Below are 12577 nucleotides of genomic sequence, written 5' to 3' on the forward strand. Positions count from 1 at the left end.
ATAAGCCAGCAATGTGCCGCTGGGGCAAAGGTGGCCAACAGCATCCTGGGCTGCATCACCAGGAGTGTTGCCAGCAGGTGAAGGGAGGTGATCCTTCCCCTCTACTCAGCACTTGTGAGGGCATACACAGAGTGCCGTGTCCAGATCTGGACTCCCCAGTTCAAGAGAGACATGGAGCTCCTGAAGAGTCCAACATAGGGCGACAAAGATGATGAAGCGACAGGAGCATCTCTCCCCTAGAAGGAAAGGGGAAGAGAGCTGGGACTGTACAGCTGGGTGCAGAGAAGACTTAGGGGGATTTAGGCAACATACAAAAATGCCTGAAGTGAGTATACAAAGAGGACAGAGAAGTTTTTCTCAATGGTGTTCAATGAATGGACAAGAGGGAATGGATAAAAGTTACCACAAAAACCCATTTAGTTCACAAAAAACACTTCTTTAGTATGAGAGTGCTCAAGCACTAGTGGAGGTTGTCCACAGAGGTTGTAGTGTTCGTTCTTGCAGATATTCAAAACAGAATTAGACATGGTCCTGAGTAATTGATATTGCTAGCCCTGCTTGAGAAGGGGGGTTGACCAGACGATCCTGAGATGTACCTTCCATCGTAAACAATTCTATGACACTTGAATGAATGGACTTTAGAGATCTTTACCAACGTAAAACAGTTGGAGATTCTAAGGCAGCAGATGAAGCGACAACTAGTACGGGTGGAGGAGGAAGTGTTGCCTTTGTCCACATCTTATTTTCTTGCAGGAGTCACCCATCCTTAGCTATTGGCCACAAGCTCTTTAAGATAACAATGTGAACCAGAGCTGGCAAAATAAAGAGAGATTGTATGGAAAAATGCAACATGGATAATTATCAACAAGATCAAATCCAATTTTAGTTGCATTTAAATGAAAGAGTAATTCCCTTTGTAAAAGAGAAGGAAGAGAGAAGAAAATAATCCTTACCTATAAGAAACTGTCCATGGCAATTCATCCCTAGCTTTGTTTTAAATTTACCTGTATTCAGAATGGGTCATTTCAGAGATGAGAAATTCACAAAGCTAAAATAGTGATTTTACTGAGTATTTTCATTGTCTGCATCTACATGCTATCTGGGGAAGGCTGATTTAAACATCTGCAGCTTAGATTGAGGGAGCAGGAGAAGAAAAGTAGCATTTTATAGCCTGTAATTAATGAGTCACTCAGCTTGAGGACAAACATTTTGAATACTGATTGCAGCAACCATCATTCCTTCACCCATCATTTACATCACCAATAGAGGAGTAGCAGCAAGAGCTCTGTGATCCCACAAAGCCTGAACTCTTAGGCTTTCAGAGTCAGCTTACAATTACCGGAGACAGAAGGAGAGTATAAAAGGACACAGTCATCACTTATGGGGGGGAGGAAAGGATATTAAGGGGTCACCTACTGCACACCTTCTGCCTCAAGCATATTAATTGTTTAGTACAATAGCAAGGTTATCCCAAATGATTACGGTGACCTGCATTAGAGCTGTTCAGATCGGGGCTGACAAAGAAGAACAACAAAGTGCTTAATTCAACAGGAAACAAGTATTTGTACTGATGGCAAGCAGGATTTAGATTCATACAGGGTAATTTGAGGCTTCATCATTTTCCCTGTAATCAGGGCTACATCTGCTTTTAATTTACATGCAGAATCTGGTGTGTAAAGGGAGTATGCTGTGTCACAAGTTTTGAAGCATATTTATTCTGAACCAGAAGACAATAATGTATTCTTCTAGCTGTTTACAATTGTTTATACCAAGTAGCTGTTTTCCCCAGGGCAATGTCTCACTGCTTCGCCCTTCCTCTTTGTCACCTTACAGTAAAAATCTGCTAGTGTGTATATGACAAACAGCTGGTTGTCACTACAGGGGTGTACTGTACTAATCATCTAATGACAAATTATGCCCTTAACATGTAATAGCTAGAACTTCCATACACAAACTGCAGCATCTCCATAAAGCTCTTTGTCATATGTTTTTCAGAACCACTTCCCTGTAATGTGAGAAAACTCATGCATTAAAACAAAGGCCAACAGCCATATGTTCTTTAGCACCTGCTTGAAAGAGTTTATTTTACTTTATTTTATTAAGTACCAGATGTTGTGAGAAGACCATAAGCTTGTTTTATTGAGCATACTTTTTAAAGCTTCTCATCATGTCATAGCCCTTCTACACAATCTTGTAAACACTGCTTGTGCCGATTAAAAATGTTGTGTTATTTGCCTGATTTGACCACTTGCCTCTTATCTGTATTTCCCACCTCATTAGGTAAATTTACTGGTTAAAACATGCTGATCTACTCAAGAACAGCAGCCATCGAGGATTCAGCATGAAAACACTGATGTCTGGATAAAACATGACCTAAATCTAATACATCTTAACGTATATTGATCCTGTTGTTTTTCTGCTTTTAATTAAAAATTGACTTTTTCCAGTCATTTTACATTAGTAACAGATGGGGATGAAGTAAGCAAAAACTTGCTTCTAGTACCTAGAAGACCTAATATTGCATCAGTTTAGAGAAATTAGAGAAATGTGCTTGAAATAATCCTGTGCGTATGCCTGCCAGCAGCTTTCCATAGCACAATAGCTAACAAAGTGACAGCATCAGCCACAGGGAGGGAGAGAGAACTGGTTAAATTCAAATTCACAATAGCCCAAGTGATGGGATTTCTAACAAGTCCTGGTGTATTCTAAACCCAAAGGAATGCACGTGGAAAACTAATAATAGCAGCAGTACCAGCTACCCCACTTATATCACAAGCCTCATATTTTACATCTTCCTTAGAGACCGATTGTCAGTGATTTATTTTTTTAAAGTAGATTTCTAGGCCTCATTGTAGAGGGAAGGTTAAAAATTCAAACTAATCACTCATTATGAGACAGCTCTTTGGAAAAAAAGTAGAAAACAAATGCATTGATTTTTAAGCTGGTCCTGTGATTTGGGAAAGCCTGATGCTGGCAGTACTGTACTGACATATAGGTAATATATTTGGTTTCCTTTAGCATACTTTTAAGGCAACCAAGCATACTAGGAAGTAATCATGCATTAACTTCTTGCATATACATCCTTCGTGTCCAAATGCAATATACTTCTTTGATAGGTAGCATTTTTGGCAACCCGATATTAGCCCCAGATTAGAAGCAATAGTACTGAACAGTACTGCCTCCCTCATCTGCATTCAGTGGAGTCAAATCAAGCATAGTATACTTACACACATTTATTACAGGAATAGCCCATTACGTGTGCACATTACCCATATTGCATAACCTGGCTACGGAAGCCATGCCACATGTTATCTATTCAAATATATTACACAGCATGGTACAATCAGAGAGGAGAAATAAATACAGAGTCCAATACTTAAGCTCCACTTCCAAAGGATCAGCTGGAAGTCAGAGAATCAGCAGGGGAGCTCCAGGTAGAGAGAGCCCTCGTGTGCACAGGCACTTGACCACCACCAACACTCAGCCGTGGAGCAGCTTGCCAAGACAAGGTGTAAATGAGGTCTCATCAGGCAGGTAGACATTCATACTTCAAGTGGAAACACTGTTTGGTTGCAGTCCTCAAAAGCAAAAAGGAGCAGTACAAAACAAATAAACCTATTTGCAATATTATGGGCTCTATACAAGCATCCAGTTCAGAACCCATGAGATTGTCTTTAATTATGACGAATGCTCATCTCAGTTCCTACATTTCACCTATTTGTGGTTTTAAGTTATCCTCTGCATTGATAGTAGATAGAAGCTCATTCAAGCTTTTTATTTCAGTTTTAAGAAAGTAAAGAGACAGATATTAAAACACATAGTATAACCACACTGTGGATAACAATGGCTGGACTTGATTTTCTGTCTGTGCATGTGTCCCTATCTCCCTAATTAAATATATCAGAATTCAAAGAGGTCTATAGTTCTGGATTACAGCCATTGACAGCACTGAAAAACCCTAGGTAGTGCTCTGCTCCAGCTATGCCCACTCAGTACTAATATCATCCATAGAGCCACAATGTCACAGCAACGAATGCAGCATTCAAGGGAGATATAGCAGTGCCAGTCTCACCTCAGCCAACCGCATACAAACATAAGCGCTTCTGGGAGCATCAATAATGCAAGGTAGGCAAAGCACAACTCTTGGCACAGCCTCACGTGTGCATTAGCTGAGGCAACCAGGACAAAGTTAAATGTGGCTGGATAAGTCGACAGCCTGTGTGGATTCCTGGCACCCTTTTCCATCACCCTCAAGGGCTTCATGAATAAAGATAAGCTAGACAAACACTCTCCATCTATTTCCACCAGCCCCCCACCCCTCATCATCATTGTATGTGCTCACTTAATAAACTTTCTTATCTCTTTTGGTAGCAATGACCTGAAAGATTCAACAAACCCGAGTCTGAATAATTTAAAAATAACCAAACAAATAGCTGAGAAAAATGATAAGGAAATGTTTAGCTGACAATGTTGGATGAACAAAAACTTATCTTTAGCAGACAATGCAGTCAGGGTATGATGTCAACACAACAAAAATTGCATCAAGTAAACAACAAACAAAAGTTACCTTGACCTTTCTGATCAGCATTCAGTGATTTGAAAAGTCTGAAACTACAAAAGACCAACAAATGAGGGGGAAAACACTCAAGATTATTATAGCTTTATAATACAAAGTTCAGATTTTGAAAACCAATGGATTTAGTATTAGAGTCAACACAGAGTTCTAAGCTTCTATTCTGGTTTCAGGGCTTGTGAGCAATTTCTGCACACCTCCCACTCTGCAGCAAGAGAACATACCACTCTTCATCAGAAAAGGAAAAGATACTATGCTTTTCTACACAGTTGCCTCAAAGCATTTGTCTTTGATAGTCTTATTTGCAAAGTTGCTTAGATTTCACAAATCTTACTAAAATTAATGCAACCTAAAAATACTCAGTGTCACTGAGCACTAAGCAGTGAGCATCTGAGACTCAGCTCAAACTATAGAGACCTGCCTCTGTGTCAAAGCCAAGTTCTCACCTTGGCTGGCATTGGCAGTCAGAAAAACCCTTGTGCTGGGTAGACAGCTATATCAGGAAAAAGGTGATTCCATTTTTTCCTGATAAATACTGTATTCATAACTCTACCATCAGCAAAATATATTCTTGGTAAGGTTCAAGTCAGACTAGAGACAGGGGCTTTGCAAAAGGCAAATCTATAATTCAGTAATACTGAATGCATACACTTTGGGGATGAAGAAATTCCAGTTTAAATCATAGTGAATCAATCTGAAAAGTGTCACCAAGGCTTTATTCTTGTTTCACAACTCAAATACCCTGATCTTTACTCATTCTGAGCCACCATTTATAAAAACACTACATACTTTTAACACACTGAAAGCTCTCAGATGGTTGAAAGAGTCAAGCCGGTTACTAAGAAGTGCCACTTCAGTAGCTTTCAAAACATGTGGCCCAAACTGGTTCCTGTCTCCAAGACAATTGCATTACAGGTAGGCCATTTCCTCACTTTGGTTGCTTTCTTTGTACTGGCTGGGGGAGCCATGAGGCTGGAAAGGCAGTACAACTTCCTCTGAAGCACACAAATAAAATCTGTTATGTACAATGCTTTCAAGTATTTTTATTTACCTCCTGTTCCATCTAACAGACACAGTTTCTTCTATCTTTTCACTTTGTTTAGGGCTGGGATAGCAGATTTCACTTGCAGGAACTAAGTTTCTTCTAGAACCCAAGGTCTCCAACTACAACCATTCCTTCACCTTCACCTCACCATGCACACAAAGGGGTGCTATCAACCCTGAAGGATATATGTCTATCCTCCTGTGCCACATACTGAAGGAAACTTGCCCTTTTCCTCCTTGATCAAAGCCAGCTGTGATATTGACTAACATCCTTCTTATGCCATTGCTGTCACTAGTTCATTAGTGGGATATTGTCATCTGATTCACCTGGGTTGGTACTAAGCAGTGGAAAGCCCCAATAAAGATGCACTCCTTGTTTCCACTGACAAGGTGCAGATATCCATGGGAGTTTGTGGATTTCAGGGGAAGGGGCATGCAAGGCTGAAGGGTGGGGTTGGCAGATGAGTGAATGGAAACAGTCTATAGTTAAACCTTCTCCACCCCATTCATTGCTCAAAATAGATTTGGCAAAAATCCTGTGAATGCAACTATTGAGGTACTGGACAAATAAGGCAGAAAAAGTAAACAGAATTAGTACATTAAGGTCATCTGCCCTGTCAGAGGAAGAATTAAGCTGTTGGAATGAAGCAAGGAGAGCAGGCTGTGGAGATCCAAGGTCACTGCAGAGCCAACCTGAGATGAAACCTGTCAATTAGCTGAATCCAGATCCAGGATCACAAGGTATGCAAAGGTAGCACGGTTCAGAGCGAGGAACTTGGAAACCAATTGACTAAACAGATCAAAGACATTCAGCTGGAGAGACATTCCAAGGTGAAAGCAGGATATGTAGATTCACAGTGAAACAGACTGCTTGGTTTGTTCTATTCTGGAAAGTGCTTCCCATTTCCAAAGGAGATACTGATCCCTCACTAGAAGAACGTAAGCCCAATAGGTTTGCCTCCTTTCCATGGACTTCACAGATGTAGTCAAGGACAGGCCAGGGCTCCTGGACAAGAACTGCTGTATGAACATAAACAGCTACTTTTCTAGTTCATTGGGCTGATCCCTAACAAACCTCAGTGCTCATTTTCTACTTTGTTATTAAGCAAAAACATAGGAAGACATTTCTGTTGAGAGATCTTCAGAAGCATCATAACCACTTCTTTCTGAAAAGCAGATGGGGAATTCCTAGACAGTGAATATGGGAATTCAGAGAAAACAGATGAGGGTTTCCAAGATGTATAACAAAGCATACTAGACAGCAGTAGGGAATTCATAGCAAGCAGAGCGGAAGGGGAAAAAACTCCAAGGAAAAATGAGATGGGAAAATCCTATAAAGCAATTTGTAAATCCTTGGAAGAACACAGGAAATTTCTTAAAAGCACTAGGGAACAGCTAGAAGGAAAAAAAGGAAAATCCTTGAGAGCAAGTAGGACTTTTAGGAAGAAATTCCCCCAAAGCAGAGAGGAATTTCAAAAAAAAAGTGATAGGGAGGGGAAGGACTATTTCTCATATGTGGTAAATTCCCAGAAAACAGTAAAGGAGGTATTCATAGAAAGTATTGGGGACTTCTAGAAAGCATTATATAGGGGGATTCAATAAAAGCCTTTACGAGGGGATTCCAGAAAATCCTAGGAAGAATTTAGTGGCAAATTCTCAAAAGCAAGATAGGTGTCTCCTAGAAAAGAAATTGAGTGGGTTCATAGAAGCCATGGAACATTCCTAGAAAGAAAGAGAGGTGGGATCTTAGAAATTGAACAGGCAAGTCCTAGAACACTTGGCAGTTCCTACAGAGAAATCATAGGAGTCCTAGAAAACACGCAATATTTCTAGAAAGGATTTCTAAAAAGCAAAAAACACATTTCTTCAAATTGTGAAAAATTCCTTGGCATTAGAAGTGGTAGGATTCTAGAGAACAAGAAGAGAAGTGTCCTATAAAGTATTGAACAGTGAGTCCAAAAATAAACAACCTTCGCATACACACACACACACCCCAACAAAACATACCATCAAAAACCAAAGTTCCTAGAAAGCAAACAGGAAAACAAGTCACAGGTAGCAGATTTTGGAACTAGATGATATTTACGATCCCTTCCAACTCAAACCATTCTATGATTTTAACAGGATCACTTCAGAACATGTTTTACCTTCACCAATAATTTTCTCCTGAACAGTTTTGTGGTCTTATCTCCAGAAAATGCCAGTCTGCCTGCAAACACTGGGGAAATTAAAAGAGAACAGATTTGTATAGGAAGGTCAGAATGTATACACCAAGGGTTGCCCACATTATTTTAGGAGTCTTATCTGTATGCCTGTAAGGGATTACTCAGCAGCCTTATATGTTAACCTGTGGGGGTGATTTCTGTTAAGAACCTTATCCATCTATTAATCTGTATATTTTACGTAAACTACTACTCCAAGCTGAAACAAAACAAAGTAGTTACCACCACTTTTAGTGTTAAATGAAAAACATATGAGAAAAATGAGTTTTCACTGTCTGTGGGGACTTGAATCGAGTTTTTAGTTCCTTGAGCCAGAAGGTATACTTCTCATGGAAGATAACATCCCTAGTCACCAAAACCACTCAAGACACCACAAGGCTTCTGTGCTAGATCAGTAGGCTGACCCACCTGCTACTGACATTACCTAGAGTTCTGTTACGAAACCTCCAAGGGAGCTGGATTAAAGCGTCTGATTTTGTTTCATTACTTGCCTCTGCCGCTTTTTACATTCTGACTGGCTCCTTTCCAAAGCAATGAACTCCTCTGAGCATGGATTTGACTCTCCTATCTTCCCCTTCCCACACTTCTGTTCTATTTAAGGAATTCCTTCCATACTTCATACTCAAAGGCGGCTACATGCAAAGACCATATGCTTATGCATCACCATATCCCATCAATCTTTACAGACATGACAGACTGACAAGGCAAAACCTGCATTTCTGAATGCTACCTGAATGCTTCTGCCTCAGATGGCATAAGTGGAATAGGATACAGCAGGAGGACATTAGGAATGAAAATGAAAAAAATGCCTTTTTCACTCTCATCTTCGGCTTGCAGCACTGGAAAGCAAATAGGAATGTTAACAAGGGTAATTTAAGATGGGATTTAGCAAGTAGATATGGTATCACAGCATAGGATCATTTTACTATCTCAGTCTCAGAAATCCAGGTAGCAAGTCTTAAGATGTGGTTAGTGCTAGTGAATATCAAACAACAGAAACAGTCTAAGGCAGGACAGACCTGACAGGAATCCTGAGCAAGCCACATTAACTGCCGGGTGCAGTATGTTACTCCACAGCAGAGCAGCATTTCAGAAGATAGCAATAGCTGCAAAAAAAGCTAACTGAGCCATTGTGCCATTTATAGCACTGAAGCTCTAAAAATCCTAAAATGAAGTGAAAACAAAAAGAGTGGGCAAAAGGATAAAGTCTTGTTTGGTAGCACTGGATGTTAAAGATCATCTTGAACAAATAGTGTTCCCAGCCCTGCTGTTGCTTCTCGCCACACTGCAACTCAGCAAGCAATGCCTTCTTGCCCATCTTCCACCTTGACCAGGCAAGGTTATCAAAATGCAGAGGACCCCAGTATTTCCTGGGTTGATATTTTTTCTGGGAACTTCTCTGCATGTTGTCTTACACATGGTCCTTTGATCCTCACCTTGCTCAGGGGCTGGGTGCTAGGGAGGTGAAATAAACTGCTGTTAAGCTAATACCATGATGCAGAGGTGGAGCACTTGTGGAGGTGGTCCTTGCTCTGGGCAATAGGAGGGCATTTCCAAGGAATAAGGGCTCAGCAACCACATAATCCCAATCCTATTCAACTGTCAAAATGTACATATATCATATATATATATATATAAATCCCAAGGTGCAGAGAGACCAGCCCAACACCAGCACAGTCCTCCTTCAAAGGATACAGAGGAGTTCATATCAAAAGACATACAACACTGCCCTCATTCTCAAACTTAAACTCCAGATTGGCCCCTAATCCAACCCACATTCTCCATTTCTGCTTTCAACCCCTCCCCATTTCTAAAAAGTTTGTATTAGGGGTTGAATTCAGATGCCACTTGAAAAACATTTGCCTAAAAGCAGCTACCCAGAAACAAAATGAAGTTCCACTTTGAGACATTAAAACAAATCCACAAACTAATGTCTTTCCAGAAAGTGAAACTTTTAAATTAAATGTCTTCATTGTGTTTTTTTTTTTGATGTTTTTGTTGTTGCTGTCATTTTGTGGTTTTATTGTGTTATGTTTGTTTTGTTGTGGTTTGATTTTTTTTTTTTTGCTGCTGCTCCTCCTTCTGGTCAGACCCCACTGTGGCTGCCTCCTCCTGAGCAGAAGCTTCTCATAGGAGCAAGTTAGAGCAAGTTAATGTTTCGCTATACAACTCCTCTGAGCTATAGCCACTTCGTTAACACCTCAGTCCTTACCTCCATGGTCTCTGGGGACCTACACCCTGAAAAAATTGGTGGACTGGAGCTTTTGATGGTTCATTCCTGAGCTCTCAGCAGCATTCATTACCTTCTAGAAAAGTTGGATAGGAAAGCCAGGAAAGAGAAGGAGGAGTCAAAGGAAGCAATGCTGCCTTGCAAGCTTTGGTATTTTAAATCAAAGACTATCTCTTACTAGCTTCCCCCAGAATCAGATACTGACATCCAATGAGAGTTTCTTCCTGGAAGAAAACTTCCAACCTTTCTTCTTTCTTCCCCTCCAAAATGGTAACAAAGAGTTCTGTATAAAAGACAGTAGTAGCAAACAACTTAAAGGAAAGTCGAATAAAACATTAAACTTGAAAGTAATTTCAAATCTCTTCCCTTTCAACATTTTTTTTGTTTGATAGAGGCAAAAAATATCTGTTTTCCTTCTTCCACACTCCCATAATCATTCTGATATTTGCACCTTATGGGGGGCACAATCTAGTTCAAAGATGGAAAGGAAGAAAATTGTAAGATAGTGAAGGTTGTAAGATAGTGAAGGCATGAGCAAAGTGTTGAGAAGCTCTACGAGTATAAAGCAACAGCAAGAGCTCTGCAAAAACAGGTCTCCACTCTAATTGCACTAAATTAAAAAAATACACCAAAAAATTCTCATAGCCAAACCCTCTATAGTCTTAGTGGGTGTACCGTTGCTTTCTAACCAAGCAAGCAGAGCTACCTGGGCAGTAGTCAGCACCTGTAGATGTGGGTGCTAGAAAGTGCTCACAGGTTCAGCTTCATCTTAACTGACAACATGAAATCCAAATTCTGTTTTCTCCAAGTTAAATCTTTAATCCTAGTTAAAAATTCAATGATACCACATAGCTTGAATGAGATCTATCTTATTCTTGTTTAATAACATGCATAACTGCACAACATGAGTGACAAACCGAGTATAGCATGACAGCACATTACATGAAGTGGGCATGTCTTCATATTTTTGACAGACTTCATGCTGGTGGTATGTGGTTGGAATGGTCTTGCTCATCCACTCAAGTCTGTTTAGGAGAGCTCAGAGTTATGGGAACTTCCAGCATTTAGAGTGAGAATTTCCATCACTGAAATATAGTCATATTCACAAATGAAACCAATCTATGCCTGGCTAAGTAAGGCCTGTAACAACAGAATTGATATTTCAATTATCTTTTAGTAATAATCACAGGTCCTATGCTAATTAAATTACAACAAATATTGTCATCACTGAGGCAAGTACAGAATAAATGCCATGAGAAAGTGCTCATATTTAAAATACACAGCCAAATGTATAAATGAAGAGATCTGATTAATTTATTCACTGAGCTGCAATGTCACTAGCTCACTTTAACACAAAAAACTGTGGTGGTTAATTAGTTTGCTATTAGAGGTACCTGAAAGGGTTTCAGGTAAGGTTCCCTAAAGAGGATTCCTCCCCTGCCCCGCTGCCTTGGCAGCTCTTTGAGTACACCAGCATGTTTTCTGAGTGAAAGACCTTTTCCAAGGCACCAAGGGATAACAGGAAAGGGAGGCAGTGTTGGGAATCAAGTCTGTTCACTCACACTAATTTATGAGAGCAAGTGAGAGAGTAGGAATTCTCCTCCCTTCTAAGGTGGGAGACAATTACAAGAAACAGACCTCCCAGACACCAATTGGGCTAACCATCTACAGGCACCACTTCCAGGAAGGATGAACCTTGCAGCTGATAAGATTGTGAACCAAGGGGCCCTGTGCACTGGGAGGGGGCAGAAACCGGAAAACAGCAGAAAATGCTACCAGCTGAACCTGCAAAGGGGAAAGCAGCAGCCATGTTCCCCAGCCTGGGCAGAGACCCTGGGTCCCTGGGATGGGCCCCACCAGTCCCGAGCTGGAAACAGCTACAATTGCATTGCTCTTCACTCTCCTTAACTTTTTTCTTTTTTTTTTTTTTACTTTAAGGCATCCTATACAATACTGCCTAAATCTTGATGCAATAAAGCAGTCATTTAGGCAAAGATAAAATAAATCTGTTCTAAAAAAAATTAGAAGAGAATCAGGCAAGAAGATTTTTATTCTCATCAGGATATCCATAGATTATCCTAAAAGCCTCCATTAACACAACAGAAAATCTCTTCGGTCAGCATTCATCTTTAGGCATTGTGCACTTTTCATTAAAGAAGGTTTCTGCAGCTTTTGTTTACTTCTTCACTCACTCTAATAAATTACCTTCTGACAGCCTGAGCTTGACTGCCTATTCTGTTTATTTGTGTAGCCCTCTCCACCTTGAAGATATGGCTGATGTATTCTTTCGGAATAGTCAATACCAAATGCCTTCAGTGCTACTCTGTGCGAGAGGTGCTGATTATATTCCACTTTTAATTTCAAAGCAGATACCACAAATGGCTACATAATTCTGAAGTGGTGTTTCAAGCTAGTAAACAACTGTTATATTGACATGTATACACTATATCATGCTTTATGTTTTTTTCTCACAGATAAACTAGTAGTGCAGAATACACTACTAAAATT

The 12577-nt window shown here is 40.1% G+C and overlaps 1 long non-coding RNA gene across 1 annotated transcript in view; it reads right to left on the reverse strand.

The window, feature by feature from the left end:
* Window positions 1–2911: 2911 nt before the first annotated feature.
* LOC121067636 overlaps window positions 2912–12577 on the reverse strand; it is a 49766-nt gene continuing 40100 nt past the window's right edge. The window contains exons 2-3 of the long non-coding RNA XR_005818363.1: window positions 7765–7835; window positions 2912–3578 (exon numbers count right to left, since the gene is read on the reverse strand). This is a non-coding gene — a long non-coding RNA (uncharacterized LOC121067636). The remainder of the gene's footprint in view (window positions 3579–7764; window positions 7836–12577) is intronic.

Source organism: Cygnus olor, chromosome 3 (assembly GCF_009769625.2).
Source record: "Cygnus olor isolate bCygOlo1 chromosome 3, bCygOlo1.pri.v2, whole genome shotgun sequence".
Classification (NCBI taxonomy): domain Eukaryota; kingdom Metazoa; phylum Chordata; class Aves; order Anseriformes; family Anatidae; genus Cygnus; species Cygnus olor.